Below are 26,492 nucleotides of genomic sequence, written 5' to 3'. Positions count from 1 at the left end.
AAGCGTGTGTGTGAAGTTATTCTGAATGACCCTATGTGCACCTTCAATATTATATACCCTTTTAGGGATAGATTTCAAATAGCTCTGATATAGCAGAAACCACTAAATTATGAAATTGCTAAATTGGGAATTGTACTTCAACCCAGAACAAAAAATGTGCTTTGACGGACACTAAATATCTTGCCCAGCAACAACAGTACAGCGGTGGGTAACGAGAGATTTAGAGGGATTTAAATTTGAGGCCTAGTATTTAGGCGCTGGGTCACCGGTATGGATTTAGTGACAGAATTAGACTTGGAAATGCACAGAAGCGTGTGTGTGAAGTTATTCTGAATGACCCTATGTGCACCTTCAATATTATATACCCTTTTAGGGATAGATTTCAAATAGCTCTGATATAGCAGAAACCACTAAATTATGAAATTGCTAAATTGGGAATTGTACTTCAACCCAGAACAAAAAATGTGCTTTGACGGACACTAAATATCTTGCCCAGCAACAACAGTACAGCGGTGGGTAACGAGAGATTTAGAGGGATTTAAATTTGAGGCCTAGTATTTAGGCGCTGGGTCACCGGTATGGATTTAGTGACAGAATTAGACTTGGAAATGCACAGAAGCGGTGTGTGTGAAGTTATTCTGAATGACCCTATGTGCACCTTCAATATTATATACCCTTTTAGGGATAGATTTCAAATAGCTCTGATATAGCAGAAACCACTAAATTATGAAATTGCTAAATTGGGAATTGTACTTCAACCCAGAACAAAAAATGTGCTTTGACGGACACTAAATATCTTGCCCAGCAACAACAGTACAGCGGTGGGTAACGAGAGATTTAGAGGGATTTAAATTTGAGGCCTAGTATTTAGGCGCTGGGTCACCGGTATGGATTTAGTGACAGAATTAGACTTGGAAATGCACAGAAGCGGTGTGTGTGAAGTTATTCTGAATGACCCTATGTGCACCTTCAATATTATATACCCTTTTGGGATAGATTTCAAATAGCTCTGATATAGCAGAAACCACTAAATTATGAAATTGCTAAATTGGGAATTGTACTTCAACCCAGAACAAAAAATGTGCTTTGACGGACACTAAATATCTTGCCCAGCAACAACAGTACAGCGGTGGGTAACGAGAGATTTAGAGGGATTTAAATTTGAGGCCTAGTATTTAGGCGCTGGGTCACCGGTATGGATTTAGTGACAGAATTAGACTTGGAAATGCACAGAAGCGTGTGTGTGAAGTTATTCTGAATGACCCTATGTGCACCTTCAATATTATATACCCTTTTAGGGATAGATTTCAAATAGCTCTGATATAGCAGAAACCACTAAATTATGAAATTGCTAAATTGGGAATTGTACTTCAACCCAGAACAAAAAATGTGCTTTGACGGACACTAAATATCTTGCCCAGCAACAACAGTACAGCGGTGGGTAACGAGAGATTTAGAGGGATTAAATTTGAGGCCTAGTATTTAGGCGCTGGGTCACCGGTATGGATTTAGTGACAGAATTAGACTTGGAAATACACAGTAGCGGTGTGTGTGAAGTTATTCTGAATGACCCTATGTGCACCTTCAATATTATATACCCTTTTAGGGATAGATTTCAAATAGCTCTGATATAGCAGAAACCACTAAATTATGAAATTGCTAAATTGGGAATTGTACTTCAACCCAGAACAAAAAATGTGCTTTGACGGACACTAAATATCTTGCCCAGCAACAACAGTACAGCGGTGGGTAACGAGAGATTTAGAGGGAATTAAATTTGAGGCCTAGTATTTAGGCGCTGGGTCACCGGTATGGATTTAGTGACAGAATTAGACTTGGAAATGCACAGAAGCGGTGTGTGTGAAGTTATTCTGAATGACCCTATGTGCACCTTCAATATTATATACCCTTTTAGGGATAGATTTCAAATAGCTCTGATATAGCAGAAACCACTAAATTATGAAATTGCTAAATTGGGAATTGTACTTCAACCCAGAACAAAAAATGTGCTTTGACGGACACTAAATATCTTGCCCAGCTACAACAGTACAACGGTGGTAACGAGAGATTTAGAGGGATTAAATTTGAGGCCTAGTATTTAGGCGCTGGGTCACCGGTATGGATTTAGTGACAGAATTAGACTTGGAAATACACAGTAGCGGGTGTGTGTGAAGTTATTCTGAATGACCCTATGTGCACCTTCAATATTATATACCCTTTTAGGGATAGATTTCAAATAGCTCTGATATAGCAGAAACCACTAAATTATGAAATTGCTAAATTGGGAATTGTACTTCAACCCAGAACAAAAAATGTGCTTTGACGGACACTAAATATCTTGCCCAGCAACAACAGTACACCGGTGGGTAACGAGAGATTTAGAGGGAATTAAATTTGAGGCCTAGTATTTAGGCGCTGGGTCACCGGTATGGATTTAGTGACAGAATTAGACTTGGAAATACACAGTAGCGGGTGTGTGTGAAGTTATTCTGAATGACCCTATGTGCACCTTCAATATTATATACCCTTTTAGGGATAGATTTCAAATAGCTCTGATATAGCAGAAACCACTAAATTATGAAATTGCTAAATTGGGAATTGTACTTCAACCCAGAACAAAAAATGTGCTTTGACGGACACTAAATATCTTGCCCAGCAACAACAGTACAGCGGTGGGTAACGAGAGATTTAGAGGGAATTAAATTTGAGGCCTAGTATTTAGGCGCTGGGTCACCGGTATGGATTTAGTGACAGAATTAGACTTGGAAATGCACAGAAGCGTGTGTGTGAAGTTATTCTGAATGACCCTATGTGCACCTTCAATATTATATACCCTTTTTGGGATAGATTTCAAATAGCTCTGATATAGCAGGAACCACTAAATTATGAAATTGCTAAATTGGGAATTGTACTTCAACCCAGAACAAAAAATGTGCTTTGACGGGCACTAAATAACTTTCCCAGCTACAACAGGACAACGGTAACGAGAGATTTAGAGGGATTTAAATTTGAGGCCTAGTATTTAGGCGCTGGGTGACAGGTATGGGTTTAGTGACAGAATTAGACTTGGAAATACACAGTAGCGGGTGTGTGTGAAGTTATTCTGAATGACCCTATGTGCACCTTCAATATTATATACCCTTTTTGGGATAGATTTCAAATAGCTCTGATATAGCAGAAACCACTAAATTATGAAATTGCTAAATTGGGAATTGTACTTCAACCCAGAACAAAAAATGTGCTTTGACGGACACTAAATATCTTGCCCAGCAACAACAGTACAGCGGTGGGTAACGAGAGATTTAGAGGGAATTAAATTTGAGGCCTAGTATTTAGGCGCTGGGTCACCGGTATGGATTTAGTGACAGAATTAGACTTGGAAATACACAGTAGCGGGTGTGTGTGAAGTTACTCTGAATGACCCTATGTGCACCTTCAATATTATATACCCTTTTTGGGATAGATTTCAAAGAGCTCTGATATAGCAGGAACCACTAAATTATGAAATTGCTAAATTGGGAATTGTATTTCAACCCAGAACAAGAAATGTGCTTGAACGGACACTAAATAACTCGCCCAGCTACAGCACTAGGGACAGATTTAGCTGGATATAAATTTGAGGCCTAGTATTTAGGCGCTGGGTGACCGGTATGGATTTAGTGACAGAATTAGACTGGGATATGGCCAAAAAATGAACAGACTATTGCTGGTTAAATGCACTTGGTGTGACAGCTTCACCCTGATGTAGGCTTTAGCCAAAAAACAACCACACCATTGAGGGTTAAATGCACTTGGTGACAGGCGCAGCTTGCCCCTGATTTTGTATATGGCCAAAAAATGAACAGACTATTGCTGGTTAAATGCACTTGGTGTGACAGCTTCACCCTGATGTAGGCTTTAGCCAAAAAACAACCACACCATTGAGGGTTAAATGCACTTGGTGACAGGCGCAGCTTGCCCCTGATTTTGTATATGGCCAAAAAATGAACAGACTATTGCTGGTTAAATGCACTTGGTGTGACAGCTTCACCCTGATGTAGGCTTTAGCCAAAAAACAACCACACCATTGAGGGTTAAATGCACTTGGTGACAGGCGCAGCTTGCCCCTGATTTTGTATATGGCCAAAAAATGAACAGACTATTGCTGGTTAAATGCACTTGGTGTGACAGCTTCACCCTGATGTAGGCTTTAGCCAAAAAACAACCACACCATTGAGGGTTAAATGCACTTGGTCGCAGCTTGTGCTGGCGCACCACAAGACACAAAATGGCCGCCGATCACCCCAGAAAAATGAGACTGACAAACGGTCTGTGCAGCCTAAAAACAGTGAGCAATTGAGGATCAGCAGCTCAATGATCCACAGCTGCAGATCGATCAGTTAATCAAGTCCTTTGGAGGAGTTAATCTGCCTAATCTCGCCCTACTGTCGCAGCCGCAACCTCTCCCTACGCTAATCAGAGCAGAGTGACGGGCGGCGCTATGTGACTCCAGCTTAAATAGAGGCTGGGTCACATGGTGCTCTGGCCAATCACAGCCATGCCAATAGTAGGCATGGCTGTGATGGCCTCTTGGGGCAAGTAGTATGACGCTTGTTGATTGGCTGCTTTGCAGCCTTTCAAAAAGCGCCAAGAAAGCGTCACAAAAGCGCGAAGAAAGCGACGAACACCGAACCCGAACCCGGACTTTTACGAAAATGTCCGGGTTCGGGTCCGTGTCACGGACACCCCGAAAATTCGGTACGAACCCGAACTATACAGTTCGAGTTCGCTCATCCCTACTCATAATGCAAATCCTTTGCACTGTAGGAGAGGAGCAGCCTCGACATATATCTTAACAGCAGGTACATTAGCCCATGGATGGTGTAGTTTGTCCTTCTCAGCATGTCGTTGGATTAGAAGAGTTAAAGCAAAGTATCCTGAGCATCGCTGTTGGTACTGTAGGTGGTAAATACCATTATGTTTTTATTACCCGCCACCATTCTGCATTTATAACCGCCCTTCAGCACCTCACAGAAGAGATACTGTACAACTAGGTCATTTAAACAGTTCAGCTGTGATAAGAAGCGCTGCTGAATCTTAATGCAGCACTATCCCAGACTTGATTATAAGGTGTGCTTCCACTTAGTGGGACCATTACAGAGGTGCGATAAGGCGAAAGCTCTCGAAGATGTTGAACAGTAAAACAAAGTACAGAAACAACGGCTTCAGCCTGGTACATCGATAAAAGTCGGTAAAGATATATTTATATATATATAAATGAGTGAGTAGGTAAAGTGATCGATCAATCTGGTCCTAAGTCTTGATATTACACTCCTTGCAGAAGTCGGAAACTAATTCTGATTCCTAGAGATCAGAAATATCTTGAAATTTGTTTTGGGGTTTGATTCGCAGAAATTGGTCATCAGATTTGTTCCCATCCGAATAAATTTAAAAGTGTCCCAATTGATGTGAAACTTTGTATATGACACTCTGAGGTCTCCTAGAAATGTTTTCAACCCCTTTTAGACTCTTTAACACCAAGACAGCTTTAGTAATGTTAAAGTGACAGTGATATATGTATAGGTATGGGGAAATGGATGGAAGCCGGTGGTAAAACAGCCTGTTTAAAACCAACCTATACTGTTGAATATTTTTAAATTTAAAAAGTAAAAACAAATATCACTTTTGGGTGGCAGATGCCTTATTCTCTGTCTTTTAACCCAGTGGTATTTAACCTTTTCACACCAAGTACCCTTCAATGACAAGAAATCTGAACCGAGGTAGTGAACAGTGATAAATGTTAAGCTTATTCTCACGCCACTTTCTTGTTCTCTGCTAAGCAGTTCCTTCAGATTTGACAAAAATAATCTCATGTCAAATCAGCATGAATCAGCATGTCAAAATGACAAGACACAACATTAGGACCCAGGATGGACTATTGCTATTTAAATTACATTCAGCGCTACCAAACATATGGGCAAAATACAGAACTACATACCTCTAGGAGCAATGGGGATGTTGCCATTTCACTTAGAGGCTTAGCTCTTTCTGCAACTGCTGTGCCCTCTCCACTTTGATTGGCATTATGGTGTTTTCACTACCTTGCAAAGTGCAGAGGGCTAAGCCGAGAAAGCTGAGCCTCTAGGTTTAATGGTAATGTCCTGGATACTCCTAAAGGCTAATTTGCATATATTAAAACACAATTTTTGTCAGCAATGTAGGCACATATGAACATGAGACCAACACAGATGCTGCAGCTGCCAAGCACACATGGAATAGATGCCCTTTAAAAAGCTATAATACCCTCAAAGTTGCCACTTAATAATGCTCCCTAAGTGCCCCCTTGATATGTAATAATACCTCCTTAATAAGTAAGTGCCTCTTAAATAAGTAATCATGCTCCCTCTTATGAAGTATGATGCCCACTAAGTGTCCAACATACAAAGTCTAGCATTGTGCCACCATATCCCCCGACAAGCGTGGCATCCAAATCTCTACCCAGAAAGTGTCCTGATGCAATTCCTAATGCAGCCTACAAGATGGTGAATGGTAGGGCATGGAACATATCACCATAGAGTTCAACTACATTGGCGTCCTGTGAATGCAGATACAGTTAAATGGGGTATTCACCCAAGATCACCAATGCTCCACTGATAGGCCATCACTATGGTCTATGGTCTTAAACCATCATGCTGGTTGTCCCCTATTAGATACATGTATCTTATTATGGGAATATGACAAGGTGCAGCATGTCAAACCTTTGATGAGGTACTATCAAAAATATAAAATTATGTAATAGCTACAAGGTACGGTAAATAAATGGAAAACACTTACTTTTCTTAATCTTGATTTTGAGATTTTCAAATTTGTTAACAATCACCACTTTTCAAAATGTGTCGCATTCGCCTGAAACCCGTGTCAGGAAGTCTTTGTCAGGCATAAATATTTTCTATACTTGCTAACACAAAAATACATCTCAGTTTTGACCTTCTAAAAAGAACGGAATGATGGATCGTGGACGGAAATTAATAATTCAAGCTGTATCAAACAATATTGGTCCTCTTACTGGCATGGAGGTCGGGCGGGCGGCTAGGAGATCAATTCTCTCAGTCTGAAGGTTTCTTTTGCACCGAAGTCAACTTTATACACAAGAGTGAATAATTCTCCTTAGACCGTTTACTAGACTTTTGTGACACACTGTCAATCATAGCTCTAAGCAACAGAATCTTGTTCTTTTATGCTGTGTCAAAACCCTTTTAGCAGCTGTATCAAAGATGAAGCAGAAATGAGAACAGTGAAAATCTCAGGCGTATTTTTTTTCTAATCATTTAGTCATATTTGGCTTCTTATAAAGAATGACCTATATCCTATAACATTGCTTCCCAACTCATAAGCCCCAATAGTCCATTTCTCAAGGATTATTTTATTGTTGCAGAGAGGATTTAATTTGGTTCAATAGTCCTCAAGACTTCACCTGGATTCATTAAAGACTTAATTTGGAAACAATGGTTAAAGGAGCATATAGTCTTGAGTCCAATATAACACCTCTCTGAGAAGACCAAGAAGACCACCTGTACATGCAATGCATATTAACCAACGTCTTTTAGTAGACCACTACTCTAGACACCATTTTTGCTATGCAATTTTGGGTGGTCATCTCAAAGGGATTTCCCTCTATTGATTTATCAACTTAAGTTGCAAAAGATTAATTGCTGGACATTCCCTGACATCTTGTAGTAGCCTATATATTACATTCAACATTCAGGCTCAAATAAAGAAAGCAATTGTAATTATATTTTACCAGACTTTGAATTTGCTAGTCATTATTACCAAGTATTGTGAGATAAAGATCTGGGCAATACTCATTTTTATTCACTCATCTAAAGTTGGTCATTCAAACTATTGACTATGTCTGTTGGCTGGACCTTCTGATCTTGGCGAGGACTTGACTCTCCTTGTTAGCAGATGTTGGGGGAGATAAGGATGGGGCTGCTGGGTTTCGACATGTCTAATCTCTTTCTTCTATGAGGGATAAGAGTTGTTAAGCAGCAACTTAGGTCCCCTCTCCCCTTTCAGAAAGCATCTGAGTATGCTTAGGTATGGATGACCAGACAGGCACCTCATGAGTATGAATAGCAATGTTAAGTGAATACAAGTATCCAAAGTGGACTTTGATCCAAATTTCAGGAAAAATTAGATTTACCACAAAGCCGAATTTACTTGCGTTTCGTGGTAACGAAGAATTTTTTCTAAAATGGTGACTGAAAATTAAAAAAATTATAGTCTCCTCATCCACTTGCTCCAGGAGAAGCTGTCTGCTCCCATCTTGATTGAAGAAAATCTGCCAAAGGACCTGCGGCAAGAGTGAAGACCTAACTACATGATCACGCTGGGCCCAGGTGGTGGTGACATCATCATCCTCGCCGCAGATCTTTTGGCGGGTTTTCTTTAATCAAGAAAAGAGCAGATGGCCTCTCTGTAAAAAAGTGGATGAGGTGAGAATATTTTTTTTAACCCCTGATTAACTTCTGAACAGTTTAATGTGAGTCACAGATGCTGCAAGTAACTTTTAACACTGCATCTGGGAGGTTAAATGATGGGGTGGGGAGGGGGGCGGTAAGACCTGTCATTGTGACCACTCCATACAATAGACATTGATTTGTGACAAAGTAATTTGTAACAAATCAAATTCCTTGTTAAAGTTTGACGAAGCAGCCGAATCAAATTTTTCTAACTTTACTCATCTCTTACAGGCTTGTCTTTGTTAATGAGAGTTTCTGTTGGCTTATATATGGAACTTCCCTGGATTTACTGAGCAAAGAAAAGTGTGGTGATCCTGCCAACAATCTCCTGCACTTTCCCTATAAATTGTTCGTTGAGCAGAGGGATAGTTATTAGTGGTGCAGAGGTATCACTTTTAAATGGGCCCTGGCACCTGAGGGAATCACCTAAAGGTTATTTTGTTACCTAAGGAGATGCCAGTAATATAAATGGCACATAATAGGCAGGAGTTACATATTTGTATTGGAGTCCAAGAGTTTTGAGTTACCTCAGGGCTTGAACCTTACATCTATGGTGTTTCCAACATGACTCCTGATTTTGACCCTCAGAGTTCTTCTTGTTCTTGCCCTGTGGTATCATTCTTGGTTAGCCTATTTGCTTTTTGGTTGTAACATTGGTTGCTTTAATTCTGGTTAGCTATGCTTGTCTTTAAGGCATAAACCTAAGGCATATTTGCTATGAAGAAAATATATTTTAGGATAATCTACAGATGTAGCAGGGTTAACACACATGCTTTATGAGACATGCTATCTAAACTAAATGCAACTAAATGCGTTAAGCAATTGCTTTTCAATGTTTTTTTTTTTAAGATAACATAATTAGTTAAGATATTTGAGGTGAATTAAACGAGATAAAGCTAATGCAATGGAAACTGATCTATTGAATATGATGCGTGAGCTTGCTGTGTATTCAGAATTAGCTTTACCTTTGATGAAAAATTATTCTACCACCTTCCCCCTCCAAACAAAAAAATGCCCCAAGGCACAACATTGACAACATTACTACCCTATTATTTACCGAGCAAAATGTTCCCCACTACAACCACTATATTCAACATATATCAAATTATTTCTCTTATTCTTTATTTATTATTCAGCCAAGAGTTCCCAAAGTGCTGAAACATGGTGAAAAATGCATAAAAAGATTTGTGGCCAGAAATATTTATATGCACTGAGCTGAGTTTTCTACACTCGAGAACTTAAATTTCTTTTTTTATTATACATACAGTAGCCATAAAACACAAGTTTTCAAAACCCATTAAGTAAGTGAGCAAGTTGGAAAGTTCATGAAATCAACGAGTATATTTAGTTTGATCGTCCCCCAAGAGTTGTGTGTACTAAGCATTGAGCGGAAATATGATCTATTTATAAGTCTATTATATAGGGAGTATTTAAGATTTACTGCAGATAATGTCAGCTTTGAAAATGCTTATTAGAAGCTAGGCTTCAGTAAGCCAAATATATTAATATTGTGCCAGCCAAACAACTGTCTGATTAACTTAAAAATGTCAATGCAAGTTGTTTTTAACTCTGCTTAGTCCCCAGCCTAAAAAAATAGCGTTGGTATAAAGGTTCCTAAATGGTAGCATAATTAGTATATCAAAAAGTATTATATATGACATGGATATTTGATTTTAGAAATAAAGGAATTGTATGAAGATTGTCTGAATTTAGTCCTGTGCCTGTCCATGGGCTGTGTCTGTCACAAATGAACTATACTTCCCAGTGCAGCAGTCCAGGGTGTGTGAAGGGATACGTGCAGTAGTGGTCAGGATGTTGGTGGCTGGGATTTCCTCCACCAAACCTCCTTTGCTCCTAGGGCTAGTGCAGTAATCAGGTGGTTGCACTTGGATGAATAGTAGTTCACTCCAGGGCACACCCTGCATAGCGTCTCTTAGCTGGTAGAAGATAGTTGTCCTTGATGTTAGTGTGCAAATGATGAGCAGGAGACTGAGATAAAGTTCAACAAATAACTCAAATATACAATTGTACAAAAATAGTATTTATCAATGGATCATGTTCCTGCAAAAAATGGAACATATTAGAACATGTCGAACAGCACAAATCTTGAACTTTTTACACACTAGTAGTAGAGGCACTAGGACACTACAGAAGAACCTAGTCATGGGTTTGATTAAGAATGACATCTCATATACTGCTCTTAACCCAAAGGACGCTGGAGTGAGATATGCAAAATTTATTAAGAAGAGCAGACTTCTTAATACATTTTCTACTAAATCTTCTGGCAGTCCATGTGCCCTAAAAACACATCTACTCAAGCAGAGCTAGGGCCAATTTACTTGAATGGGCCCGTGAACCGTTGTCCTTCAAAAAAATAGGACAGGTCATATTTTTTTGCCGGACAGGAAACACGGATCACGGATGCGGCTGCAAAACGGTGCATTTTCCGATTTTTCCACGGAACGGAAAACGGCACAACGGCCACGGATGCACACAACGGTCGTGTGCATGAAGCCTTATATACAGGTTCCATGGGTGCAGCAGAGAGGCCACGCCCATGGAGCAGACAGAGAGGATTAACGTCAGATAGGAACACAGGGGAGTTAACCCATAAATAATCACAAACCACACAGGAACGGAGCTGCAGCGGGAGCATAGACAGAAGGTCACAGCCAGAGGTAACGACTGTGACACAAATACTTTGTTAAAAAAGGACTCTTTATTTTTTCATATTAAAAAAATATTGAGTTTGGATCACTTTGTTTCTTACACCGTTCACACAATTCGTGTGTACAGGATTCGAGATTCAAAAGATTCGAGAGATTCGAGAACCTTTTTGGATTCAAATTCGGATTCGAAAAAAAATTGATTCGTCCCACCTCTACTTTAAAGTAAAGTTCTTTGATTATTCTTAGTTCTGACCGAATTGGATGGGATAATGGGCTACTGTGGTGTTTCCCTACCAGGATGCCTCCAGCAGTTGCAAAACTACATTTCCCAACATGCCCTGACAGCCAAACACTGCCTGGGCATGCTGAGAGTTGTAGTTTTGCAACAGCTGGAGGCATCCTGGCAGGGAAAAGCTGGTCTACGGTGATAATATGAACAATGGGGTTCTACAAAAGAGCTATTGTGGGGCAAAGTTCATATTCGTGTTTACAAACGTGTTTTAAAATGAATGCTTTCCCCTTTTATAAACAAGTAAATAATGACGCAATGCTGTGGGGCTGGTATGCAACTTTTTCCAGGGCTGGTTTTTATCCCTAGTCCGGCCCTGATGTAGAGGTCCTGGGCTGGTGTGGTTAAACGTGGTCTGCGGTTGTGAGGCCGGTTGGATGTACTGCCAAATTCTCTGAAACGCCTTATGGTAGAGAAATTAACATGCATTGCACGGGCAACAGCTCTTGTAGACATTCCTGCAGTCAGCATGCATCGCAAGCGCTCCCTCAAACATTGCGACATCTGTGGCATTATGCTGTGTGATCAAACTTCACATTTCAGAGTGGCATTTTATTGTGGGCAATCTAAGGCACACCTGTGCAATATTCATGTTGTCTAATCAGCAGCTTGATATGCCACAACTGTGAGGTGGGATGGATTATCTCGGCAAAGGAGAAGTGCTCACTAACACAGATTTAGACAGATTTGTGAACAATAATGGGTCTTTTGTGTATGTAGAAAATGTTTCAGATCTTCAGAGTTCAGCTCATGCAAAATGGGACCAAAACCGAAAGTGTTGTGTTTATATTTTTGTTCAGTGTATATAAGATGTCATAGCTGACAATACAAAACCAAGCCATGAGGAGGAAAGAACTGCCTATGGAGATCAGAGACAGGATTATATGGAGGCAAGGCCAGCTCCAGGTTCATGTGGGCCCTTGGGTGATAAAGTCTCCAGTGGGCCACCTTTTTACATTTTGCACAATGCACACGACAGTGAAACGGCATGTATTATAGATGCATGCTACAGAGTGGATATACAGTATGTGAATTACTCTTTTTTACCTACCTGGTGATTCAGTCCCTCATTTCTACTCACAGTTTTTTTTTTTTTTACCATTTTTGCATACATACACCTTTTTGATCACTTTTTATTCTATTTTTTGTGTGGGGTATGTGGTAAAAAAACATGAAGTTTGACATTGGGCACTTTTTTGCCTTTATGGCTTTCACTCGTGACGCCATATGATACAGCGATACCAAAATGGCAAAAAAGACACCAAAAGTGATTTAATGGGTCCCATCTGGCACTGTACAGGTTCTTTGGGGCAGGGTGTCAGCAATTCAGGTATTTTCGTTGTACTGCTCCCATGTTAGAGCAGAACTACAAAAAACAAAATGCCGATATAAACCTTAGATTAAATAAGGCTTATTAGAAACACAACACAAAATCCAACACAAATTTGGACCAAGGTTTAAATCCTTGGGTGACTGTAACCCACCCTTTCCTAAATTCACAATATCTTACTTGTTATATACTGCAGGCTGGGAGAGGGTTGCTGAGCTGGAGGCACTTTGCTCCAGTTTGTGTTTTTATGTACAGCCAGCCTCCTCTGACTTGCTGCTCACACTCCAAATAAAAACAGTTCAAATAAAAACTGTTTGATGCACATCCACAGTCATCAGGATCCACAGTCATCAGGCAAGTGCTTATGTATTTTGAGCCTTCTTTTCTCGGGATCTTAGTTATAGGCTTAGCATCGCTATGCGAAAAAGCCTTTAGAAAAAAGACTACTGAGGGGAGATCTAATTACTATGTATAAATATATCAGGGGTCAGTACAGAGATCTGTCCCATGCCTGAGGAGGTGGTGATGATGAGTACAATAAAGGAATTCAAGAGGGCCCTGGATGTATTTCTGGAGTGTAATAATATTACAGGCTATAGCTACTAGAGAGGGGTCGTTGATCCAGGGAGTTATTCTGATTGCCTGATTGGAGTCGGGAAGGAATTATTTATTCCCCTAAAGTAGGGAAAATTTGCTTCTACCTCACAGGTTTTTTTTTTTTTGCCTTCCTCTGGATCAACTTGCAGGATAACAGGCCGAACTGGATGGACAAATGTCTTTTTTTGGCCTTATGTACTATGTTACTAAAAGAAGGGCTTGAAATGTGTAAGCAGTTTTCTAATGTCTGTGGATATGCACTACACACAATATTTTTAACTTGACCCCAATAAAGCTGGATTCTAATTCCCTCCGGTGCTGGAACTGGGTTTTGTTTTTGTCACGGACGGTGTACAGGAAACAAGGCAAAACAACATGCATAAATGACTCGCTGGATCCAGAAGCTAAGGAACAAAAGGGGAACCCCTGTAGAAGACCTGGGACTTTCCCTGGCTGCTCAGCCTATGCATAGATCCGAATGGTGGAGGTATGCATATCCACGTACCTTGACTATATAATCCCTGAGCACCCTGCAATAGTGAGGGGACACGACCACCGGCTCCCTACACCAGACACGGAGGGAGTCAGGGTCACCTGGGATCCAGCAAACAGAAAATAACAGATAACAGTATAACACTTAACTTTGTAGAGGAGAGGAGAACCAGATGGGCATGCACACATACTCCAGGAAGAAATATAAGCCGCCCAGAAAAGCATTCTGGGGAAGAATTTAAAGGGAAACAATTAGTCCAACACATAACAGCTGAGAGACGCTAATGAGAGGAGGAGCTGAATACCACAACACAGAACTCAAGGAGGAGGTTCTGAAAGGCCTCTGTCAGAGCTTCTCAGCTGTCTGGTTGTGACAGTTTTACAATCCTTAATTAGGCACAATGGTGAAAGGTTTGGCAACTCGACCAGGCGATGTTGTTATATTGGCATCATAGAACATTTGGTTTACGTTTTGTCTGTAATTGCCAGATTAAAACCCAAGGAATTTTGGAACACTGGCTTAGATGATATGTTAGCTACTAGACCTTACATGGGGTGTAGCCATGGAAAGGGCTGAAGACACATGTGTACCCTGTGAAGGTTTTCTGGAGGGTGGGGTGCCAACAAGCCCCAATACATTAGCCTGGGTATTTAGATAAAGGGCAAAGGCAGCAAGTAGATCCTTTGCCCAAGGTGAAGGAAAGACTATTACATGCCTGTCCATGCTACATGCCTATAATACAAATTGTGATAAAAACAGCTGTTTCTCCCCTTTGGTAATTCCTACAGCGATTTTTTTTCCATTCTATTTCTACTTGCGCAATTCTTGTCCTCCATTTAACGACAGCTCGGGTTTATGGAAAACTATACTTGTGCTGCTTTTTGTTTCCTTTGAGAATAATAATTCTGTTTTATTTGCGCTCCAGGAATTCTTTCTGAAACTTAAAAACATTATACCGAGCTCTTAGTATCGATCGCTTTGTATTTTGCAGCTTCATTCAATATTACGCTTCAATTTTATTATCCTAAAAAAAAAAAAATTACATGGAAGGGCTACGTTACAAATAGTTAATTATCCACTTTGCAATTCTTCTGTGTTCTGCCTCCCGTACATCATCTTATACAGGAATCGTCATTCAGATGATAAAGATTTTACAAATAAAAACCTATTTTACTGTGCAGCAAGTGTTGAAAATGTGCAAGAATTAAAGGGACATTCTATTTTAAAGACTAACTGCACCTTCAGGAAAATTTTGACATAGTGGATATTTGGTTACAGTGCCATCTCAGAAGTTTTAATCAATGGGGCTCTGAACGCTCAATTGAAAGAAGGGGGAGAATCTCTCAGTCAGTTAATAATTTTTAAAGATTCTCTAGGTACTGGTACAGTACCAAGTGTTCGGAGCAAGGCAAACGTGGTGCCCATATTCAATAAAGGATCAAGGTTCTTCACAGGTAATTATAAACCTATAGGCTTGAAAAGTATAGTTTGTAATTGGATTGAAAATTGGCTAAAGGACCGTGTCCAGAAAGTTGTGGTCAATGATTTCTATTCAGTATGGTCCTGGGTGATAAGTGGTGTACCCCAAGGTATAGTGCTGGGCCTTTTATTATTTATTGTATTTATTAATGATATTGAGGACAAGATTAATAGCACCATTTCTATTTTTGCAGATGATACTAAGTTATGTAGAACTGTACAGTCTAAACTGACTTGAACATTCTGAGTGAATGGGCATCAACTTGACAAATGAGGTTCAATGTGGACAAATGTAAAGTTATGCATCTTGGTAGTAATAATCTCTTTGCTTCATATGTCCTAGGTGATGTAAAACTGGGAGAGTCACTTATAGAGAAAGATTTGGGTGTCCTTGTGGTGTTGTGCTTTTTCATAAGTGTAAACAGACTGCCTCAAGACTCTGCACATCATTTGACCCTTGGGTAATGTATATTTTTGTTTTATGTAGTATTGTTCTAAATTAATTAGCTTGATACTTAGCCAGATACCCGCTCATTTACGGACGTGTAACGTTAGTTGCTACATCAATGTTTTCTCTGATTTCAGTTATGATGCATATAACTGAATAAAGGGGATAATATTAGAGAAACTCTCTGTTGGTAATCTTTATATTCTCTAGTTTGATATCCAGCAAATAATTTATAAGTTTGGTGCAATACTACCCCATATCTGAGATTTGTCATTATTTTGGGCAGAGCAAGGGCTCGTATCTGTCATTTTCTTGATTGAGTTTTTTTGCATAATCCATTGATTGTATATCTCTCACAATTTTAAAGCCGGATTGCATAATATTCTTGTGTTGGTTGAGTAGTGTTTTGTTGGTACCATATAGTGGTGAATTCTGGGTACTGCATATCATTGTATATTATTGAAATTTAAGTTGATTTATTTTTGATTGTATTTTAAACTATTGTATAAACCATTATATTTTTGCATAGACGCTTGTACCCTGTTTTACTGATTGCACAAAATAATCAGGTTCTCGATTGAACTCTTTTGGAGATGTCTATGTCCATCTCGTGGGTCAATATCGTTTGAAAATTTTTTCTTTTGATCCGTAATTTTATTTTTTTATATATATATAAAGCATTTGCTTTATATACCTGACAGTGGATGGTAGATTAAATTACAGCATACAATGTCAATCAGCTGCTTCTAAGGCCACCAGGATATTGTCTTGCATTAAACGAAGCATGGACTTGCGGGGCAGCGATGCAATATTGCCACTTTACAAAGCATTGGTGCAGTCTCATCTGGAATATGCATATGGGCACCAGTCCATAGAAAAGACGCACTGCATCTGGAAAAAGTACAGAGGAGAGCGACTAAAATGATAAGGGGCATGGAGGGTCTTAGTTATGAATAAAGATTAAAAGAATGTAATTTATTTTGTTTTGAGAAGAGAAATCTAAGGGGGACATGATTAACCTATACAAATATATAAATGGGCCATACAAAAAATACGGTGAAAGACTGTTCCATGTAAAATGCGCTCAAAAGACAAGGGGGCGCTGCCTCCGATTGGAGAAAAAAAAGTTTTGTCTCTGGAAGCGTCAAAGCTTCTTTACTGTAAGAACTGTGAAGATGTGGAATAGACTTCCTCAGGACGTGGTCATAGCAGGAACAGTGGGCAGTTTTAAAAAGGGTTTAGATGAATTCTTAAAAGTAAACAACATTAAAATTATAATTATATTATTTACCGTTCAGTGGTGCAGTTATATGTTCTAAAGCCTTTTTGTTGTGTATTAGTGGCAAAAGAAAAATATATTTGCCGTTCACCGGTGCAGTTATATGTTCTAAAGTCACAACAAAAAATGCACCAAAATAATACGCAACTGACTATACTAGCTAATTCTTGGAGCCGATGTTAAAAGCTGAGAACTTAGCCAATATACTCCAGTCAGGAACATATCGAAGCCCCTCATGCACCACATCACGGTGTCTCAGCAAGCATGGGGTACTACCACTCAACTACCCGTGGTGTGTGAACAAGGTCTGAACAGTGCTAGAAACCAACTCACAACCAGACTCTGTGGCCTCCTGATGTTGCTGCCACCTCCACAATGTCATTGTGCCACCCTGTGGCCTCCTCCTGATACTACTGCTGCGACCTCCACACTTTGTCATTGTGCCACTCTGTGGCCTCCTGATGCTGCTGCTGCCACCTCCACACTGTCATTGTGGCACTCTGTGGCCTCCACCTTATGCTGATGCTGCCGCCACTTCCACACCCTGTTATTGTGCCACTCTTCCATTCACGTGTCATCTCTGTTTTGGATCCACTCCTGTTTTTTTGGGCTTTATCAGTACTGACGGATTACTGACCAAATGTTGACTGAGTGAAGGCGGATGCTTTACAGACAGGATCCGTTTTTTGGGGTAAATGTTCTGACGGATCAGAGGAAGGACAAAATAATTAGTGCCGTCAACACAAACTTACTGCTGACACCCTCTCCACTCTGTTGGGGGGCTCTACTTGTATATGCATTTAATAGAACAGGTTCTGTAGACATCTATGTGGAATCAGCTGCCGGTGTAAAAGGAGTGTGCTTCTTCTTGACGCTAACATTGACCTGTAAGTCTGAGTTCACAGTTGAGTTATTTGGTTAGTTTTGGCCCCGTGATTGCCCAAATAAGTGAAGTGTGCAGTGATTCTAAGAGTGCCGCCTGTCATCTGCATGTCATACTGTCACGGTACCTGCTCTGACAGAGGTTAGAACATCTGAGAGACTGACTGCATGTGAGGTTAACACGTCTCTTGATTCTCAGTGTTTGTTTGGCAATGACCACACCTCTTGTCAGGTGCAGCTTGTGGTCATTACTGCTTTCCTATTTAGTTTGGTATCACACTTCATACCATGCGGTTGATATTTCCTGCTGGAGTTGGTTGAGCTGGTGTGTTGTTCCTTTGGATCTCCTGCTCCTCCATTCTTCTTTAAGCTAAGTGCATTTGGTTTTGCATTTTGTTGTTCGCTTGTGTGTGTTGTTGTCTAGGCCTCAGGGAGACGCTGGTTCCTTCATCTGGGAAGGACACAGTAGTCTCATTCCCTGCCAACTCTTCTAGGGCCTTACAGGGTTTCCAGGACTTAGGTTCCGGTGTATGAGTATTTCCACCTTCAGGGTCTACTCATACTGGCAGGAGTCAGGGAGAGGTCTAGGGATTCCTAGGAGGTCACCATCCCTCTCCCTTAGCTTTGCGGCCTAGACTCCGGTCTATTCCTTCTGTGTGTTATCTGGTGTTATCCCCTCCCCATTACCCGTGACACATACTGATATACAGTATTGTTTCACTACTACAGCAGACTCACTATGTGTGTTACTGCAAGGCACAGTGTTCTACACCCCTATAAAGACTTTCTGCAGTAGTGTTGATCGTGAATATTCTAATCGTGAATTTTTTATTGTGAATATCGGCACTTTGATAATTCGAGAAGATGTAGAATATAGTGCAATATCTTCGTAATTGCTAATATTCTAGATTTTTTTTTTCATCAGTAACCTCCCTTCTTGCTTGTGGCCAAGGAGAAGGCTGCAATATCTTTTTCAGAGCTTAGCAACATCCCTAGCAACTAATAGGAAAGTTGCCTACCCCTTTACTATATAAGAAACTCCACAGCATCCATTTTTTGCAGTTTTTTTTTTTTTGCAGTTCTGTGAGAGAGAGCAGTGACATTGCTGTGCTCTGTGCTTTTATCTGGATCCTCTTCCTTATCTAATTACATTAGTTAGTTAGTTAGCTCATATATGTAATACAGATAGTTAGTGGGAGATAGTTAGTGTAGGTTAGATAGTGATATAGTGTAGCTGATAGGTTCCAGTGCAGGGTGTTAGGTAGTGTGATAGGAATTACTGTTTCTCTGCTGTCCATACATACTTGCCACAGACATAGTGTTATGATGTCACAACAATGCTTAGTGCACCAATCAGTAATATCTACTCAGACCTGATAAAATGTGAAGTTGCATGTATTGCGCAAAAAATATGCACATCATTAGTGGCGATTTGCACAATCGCAAAAATAATGACTGGAGATCACGAACTCTAGAATTCTCTGATTTATTGCCAATATTATGCAAAAAATTAGCAAAATATTGCGAAAACGAATATAGCCTATGCCACTCAACACTACTCTGCAGCCAGGAAATAGAAGTTTTTTAAAACGATTCACCACAAATAAATTCGGATCTAACCAAATTTTTTACGAAAAATTCGGCGAACCGGCCAAATCGAATTTTTTAGACACTCTCTCATCTCTATCACCAACATTATATTCTAGTAATCACAAAAAAATGTAGGTAATCAAGGCAAAAAATTGGATCCATCGCTGCAGAAAAAAAAATACTCTAAATATCATCTTTATTCTATAGGTTAAAGTCAATAAATGTAAAAAATATTTAAAAAATAGAAAAAATTACAGCGATCAACCAGAAATGCAACAGATCCCAATAACAAACCCATTGGGCCAGACTCACCCATACTGTGGCATATACTTCTCTGGTTCTCAACATACAGTACAGACCAAAAGTTTGGACACACCTTCTCATTCAAAGAGTTTTCTTTATTTTCATGACTATGAAAATTGTAGATTCACACTGAAGGCATCAAAACTATGAATTAACACATGTGGAATTATATACATAACAAAAAAGTGTGAAACAACTGAAAATATGTCATACTCTAGGTTCTTCAAAGTAGCCACCTTTTGCTTTGATTACTGCTTTGCACACTCTTGGCATTCTCTTGATGAACTTCAAGAGGTAGTCACCTGAAATGGTTTTCACTTCACAGGTTTAATAAGTGGGATTTCTTGCCTTATAAATGGGGTTGGGACCATCAGTTGCGTTAAGGAGAAGTCAGGTGGATACACAGCTGATAGTCCTACTGAATAGACTGTTAGAATTTGTATTATGGCAAGAAAAAGCAGCTAAGTAAAGAAAAACAAGTGGCTATCATTACTTTAAGAAATGAAGGTCAGTCAGTCCGAAAAATTGCGAAAAATTTGAAAGTAAGGGCTATTTGACCATGAAGGAGAGTGATGGGGTGCTGCGCCAGATGACCTGGCCTCCACAGTCACCGGACCTGAACCCAATCGAGATGGTTTCTGGTGAGCTGGACCGCAGAGTGAAGGCAAAAGGGCCAACAAGTGCTAAGCATCTCTGGGAACTCCTTCAAGACTGTTGGAAGACCATTTCAGGTGACTACCTCTTGAAGCTCATCAAGAGAATGCCAAGAGTGTGCAAAGCAGTAATCAAAGCAAAAGGTGGCTACTTTGAAGAACCTAGAATATGACATATTTTCTGTTGTTTTACACTTTTTTGTTATGTATATAATTCCACATGTGTTAATTCATAGTTTTGATGCCTTCATAGTCATGAAAATAAAGAAAACTCTTTGAATGAGAAGGTGTGTCCAAACTTTTGGTCTGTACTGTAGGGATGAGCGAACTCGAACTGTATAGTTCGGGTTCGTACCGAATTTTGTGGTGTCCGTGACACGGACCCGAACCCGGACATTTTCGTAAAAGTCCGGGTTCGGATTCGGTGTTCGTCGCTTTCTTGGCGCTTTTGTGACGCTTTCTTGGCGCTTTTTGAAAGGCTGCAAAGCAGCCAATCAACAAGCGTCATACTACTTGCCCCAAGAGGCCGTCACAGCCATGCCTACTATTGGCATGGCTGTGATTGGCCAGAGCACCATGTGATCCAGCCTCTATTTAAGCTGGAGTCACATAGCGCCGCCCGTCACTCTGCTCTGATTAGCGTAGGGAGAGGTTGCGGCTGCGACAGTAGGGCGAGATTAGGCAGATTAACTCCTCCAAAGGACTTGATTAATCGATCGATCTGCAGCTGTGCATCATTGAGCTGCTGAAATTCAATTGCTCACTGTTTTTAGGCTGCCCAGACCGTTTGTCAGTCACTTTTTTCTGGCGTGATCGGCGGCCATTTTGTGTCTTGTGCGGTGCTGCGACCAAGTGCATCCAAGCTGCGACCAAGTGCATTTAACCCTCAATGGTGTGGTTGTTTTTTGGCTAAAGCCTACATCAGGGTGAAGCTGTCACACCAAGTGCATTTAACCAGCAATAGTCTGTTTATTTTTTGGCCATATACTACATCAGGGGCAAGCTGCGCCTGTCACCAAGTGCATTTAACCCTCAATGGTGTGGTTGTTTTTTGGCTAAAGCCTACATCAAGGTGAAGCTGTCACACCAAGTGCATTTAACCAGCAATAGTCTGTTAATTTTTTGGCCATATACTAAATCAGGGGCAAGCTGCGCCCGTCACCAAGTGCATTTAACCAGCAATAGTCTGTTCATTTTTTGGCCATATACTACATCAGGGGCAAGCTGCGCCCGTCACCAAGTGCATTTAACCCTCAGTAGTGTGGTTGGTCAAGCTGTCACACCAAGTCCATTTAACCAGCAATAGTCTGTTCATTTTTTGGCCATATACTTCATCAGGGGCAAGCTGCGCCCGTCACCAAGTGCATTTAACCCTCAGTAGTGTGGTTGGTCAAGCTGTCACACCAAGTGCATTTAACCAGCAATAGTCTGTTCATTCTTTGGCCATATACTACATCAGGGGCAAGCTGCGCCTGTCACCAAGTGCATTTAACCCTCAATGGTGTGGTTGTTTTTTGGCTAAAGCCTACATCAAGGTGAAGCTGTCACACCAAGTGCATTTAACCAGCAATAGTCTGTTAATTTTTTGGCCATATACTAAATCAGGGGCAAGCTGCGCCCGTCACCAAGTGCATTTAACCAGCAATAGTCTGTTCATTTTTTGGCCATATACTACATCAGGGGCAAGCTGCGCCCGTCACCAAGTGCATTTAACCCTCAGTAGTGTGGTTGGTCAAGCTGTCACACCAAGTGCATTTAACCAGCAATACTCTGTTCATTTTTTGGCCATATACTACATCAGGGGCAAGCTGCGCCCGTCACCAAGTGCATTTAACCCTCAGTAGTGTGGTTGGTCAAGCTGTCACACCAAGTGCATTTAACCAGCAATAGTCTGTTCATTCTTTGGCCATATACTACATCAGGGGCAAGCTGCGCCTGTCACCAAGTGCATTTAACCCTCAATGGTGTGGTTGTTTTTTGTCTAAAGCCTACATCAGGGTGAAGCTGTCACACCAAGTGCATTTAACCAGCAATAGTCTGTTAATTTTTTGGCCATATACTAAATCAGGGGCAAGCTGCGCCCGTCACCAAGTGCATTTAACCAGCAATAGTCTGTTCATTTTTTGGCCATATACTACATCAGGGGCAAGCTGCGCCCGTCACCAAGTGCATTTAACCCTCAGTAGTGTGGTTGGTCAAGCTGTCACACCAAGTGCATTTAACCAGCAATAGTGTGGTTATTTTTTGGCTATATCCCAGTCTAATTCTGTCACTAAATCCATACCGGTCACCCAGCGCCTAAATACTAGGCCTCAAATTTATATCCCGCTAAATCTGTCGTTACCGCTGTACTGTTGTGGCTGGGCAAGTTATTTAGTGTCCGTCAAAGCACATTTTTTGTTCAGGGTTGAAATACAATTCCCAATTTAGCAATTTCATAATTTAGTGGTTTCTGCTATATCAGAGCTATTTGAAATCTATCCCTAAAAGGGTATATAATATTCAAGGTGCACATAGGGTCATTCAGAATAACTTCACACACACGCTACTGTGCATTTCCAAGTCTAATTCTGTTAGTAAATCCATACCGGTCACCCAGCGCCTAAATACTAGGCCTCAAATTTATATCCCGCTAAATCTGTCGTTACCGCTGTACTGTTGTGGCTGGGCAAGTTATTTAGTGTCCGTTAAAGCACATTTTTTGTTCAGGGTTGAAATACAATTCCCAATTTAGCAATTTCATAATTTAGTGGTTTCTGCTATATCAGAGCTATTTGAAATCTATCCCTAAAAGGGTATATAATATTCAAGGTGCACATAGGGTCATTCAGAATAACTTCACACACACGCTACTGTGCATTTCCAAGTCTAATTCTGTTAGTAAATCCATACCGGTCACCCAGCGCCTAAATACTAGGCCTCAAATTTATATCCCGCTAAATCTGTCGTTACCGCTGTACTGTTGTGGATGGGCAAGTTATTTAGTGTCCGCCAAAGCACATTTTTTGTTCTGGGTTGAAATACAATTCCCAATTTAGCAATTTCATAATTTAGTGGTTTCTGCTATATCAGAGCTAATTGAAATCTATCCCTAAAAGGGTATATAATATTCAAGGTGCACATAGGGTCATTCAGAATAACTTCACACACACGCTACTGTGCATTTCCAAGTCTAATTCTGTTAGTAAATCCATACCAGTCACCCAGCGCCTAAATACTAGGCCTCAAATTTATATCCCGCTAAATCTGTCGTTACCGCTGTACTGTTGTGGCTGGGCAAGTTATTTAGTGTCCGTTAAAGAACATTTTTTGTTCAGGGTTGAAATACAATTCCCAATTTAGCAATTTCATAATTTAGTGGTTTCTGCTATATCAGAGCTATTTGAAATCTATCCCTAAAAGGGTATATAATATTCAAGGTGCACATAGGGTCATTCAGAATAACTTCACACACACGCTACTGTGCATTTCCAAGTCTAATTCTGTCACTAAATCCATACCGGTCACCCAGCGCCTAAATACTAGGCCTCAAATTTATATCCCGCTGAATTTGAATACAATACATTGGGCCAAATAATATTTTTGTTGTTGTGGTGAACCATAACAATGAGGAAAACATCTAGTAAGGGACGCGGACGTGGACATGGTCGTGGTGGTGTTAGTGGACCCTCTGGTGCTGGGAGAGGACGTGGCCGTTCTGCCACATCCACACGTCCTAGTGTACCAACTACCTCAGGTCCCAGTAGCCGCCAGAATTTACAGCGATATATGGTGGGGCCCAATGCCGTTCTAAGGATGGTAAGGCCTGAGCAGGTACAGGCATTAGTCAATTGGGTGGCCGACAGTGGATCCAGCACGTTCACATTATCTCCCACCCAGTCTTCTGCAGAAAGCGCACAGATGGCGCCTGAAAACCAACCCCATCAGTCTGTCACATCACCCCCATGCATACCAGGGAAACTGTCTCAGCCTCAAGTTATGCAGCAGTCTCTTATGCTGTTTGAAGACTCCGCTGGCAGGGTTTCCCAAGGGCATCCACCTAGCCCTTCCCCAGCGGTGAAAGACATAGAATGCACTGACGCACAACCACTTATGTTTCCTGATGATGAGGACATGGGAATACCACCTCAGCATGTCTCTGATGATGACGAAACACAGGTGCCAACTGCTGCGTCTTTCTGCAGTGTGCAGACTGAACAGGAGGTCAGGGATCAAGACTGGGTGGAAGACGATGCAGGGGACGATGAGGTCCTAGACCCCACATGGAATGAAGGTCGTGCCACTGACTTTCACAGTTCGGAGGAAGAGGCAGTGGTGAGACCGAGCCAACAGCGTAGCAAAAGAAGGGAGCAGTGGGCAAAAGCAGAACACCCGCCGCCAAGAGACAGCTGGTGGACACAGACAGCTTCAAACAGCTCATGTCGCTTGCTGTCCCACAGTATGTTGTTCCCAGCCGCCACTACTTCTCCAAGAGAGCCGTGCCTTCCCTGCACAACCAAGTATCCGATAAAATCAAGTGTGCACTGCGCAACGCCATCTGTAGCAATGTCCACCTAACCACAGATACGTGGACCAGTAAGCACGGCCAGGGACGCTATATCTCCCTAACTGCACACTGGGTAAATGTAGTGACAGCTGGGCCCCAGGCGGAGAGCTGTTTAGCGCACGTCCTTCCACCGCCAAGGATCGCAGGGTAACATTCTTTGCCTCCTGTTGCCACCTCCTCCTTCTCGGCTTCCTCCTCCTCTTCTTCCACCTGCTCATCCAGTCAGCCACACACCTTCACCACCAACTTCAGCATAGCCCGGGGTAAACGTCAGCAGGCCATTCTGAAACTCATATGTTTGGGGGACAGGCCCCACACCGCACAGGAGTTGTGGCGGGGTATAGAACAACAGACCGACGAGTGGTTACTGCCGGTGAGCCTCAAGCCCGGCCTGGTGGTGTGTGATAATGGGCGAAATCTCGTTGCAGCTCTGGGACTAGCCAATTTGACGCACATCCCTTGCTTGGCGCATGTGCTGAATTTGGAGGTGCAGAAGTTCATTCACAACTACCCCGACATGTCAGAGCTGCTGCATAAAGTGCGGGCCGTCTGTTCGCGCTTCCGACGTTCACATCCTGCTGCTGCTCGCCTGTCTGCGCTACAGCGTAACTTCGGCCTTCCCGCTCACCGCCTCATATGCGACGTGCCCACCAGGTGGAACTCCACCTTGCACATGCTGGACAGACTGTGCGAGCAGCAGCAGGCCATAGTGGAGTTTCAGCTGCAGCACGCACGGGTCAGTCGCACTACAGAACAGCACCACTTCACCACCAATGACTGGGCCTCCATGCGAGACCTGTGTGCCCTGTTGCGCTGTTTCGAGTACTCCACCAACATGGCCAGTGGCGATGACGCCGTTATCAGCGTTACAATACCACTTCTATGTCTCCTTGAGAAAACACTTAGGGTGATGATGGAAGAGGAGGTGGCCCAGGAGGAGGAGGAGGAGGAGGAAGAGGGGTCATTTTTAGCACTTTCAGGCCAGTCTCTTCGAAGTGACTCAGAGGGAGGTTTTTGGCAACAGCAGAGGCCAGGTACAAATGTGGCCAGACAGGGCCCACTACTGGAGGACGAGGAGGACGAGGATGAGGAGGAGGTGGAGGAGGATGAGGATGAAGCATGGTCACAGCGGGGTGGCACCTAACGCAGCTCGGGTCCATCACTGGTGCGTGGCTGGGGGGAAAGGCAGGACAATGACGATACGCCTCCCACAGAGGACAGCTTGTCCTTACCCCTGGGAAGCCTGGCACACATGAGCGACTACATGCTGCAGTGCCTACGCAACGACAGCAGAGTTGCCCACATTTTAACCTGTGCAGACTACTGGGTTGCCACCCTGCTGGATCCACGCTACAAAGACAATGTGCCCACCTTACTTCCTGCACTGGAGCGTGATAGGAAGATGCGCGAGTACAAGCTCACGTTGGTAGACG

This window comes from Bufo gargarizans, chromosome 10 (assembly GCF_014858855.1).
Source record: "Bufo gargarizans isolate SCDJY-AF-19 chromosome 10, ASM1485885v1, whole genome shotgun sequence".
NCBI lineage: Eukaryota > Metazoa > Chordata > Amphibia > Anura > Bufonidae > Bufo > Bufo gargarizans.
This window is presented reverse-complemented; position numbering follows the sequence as displayed.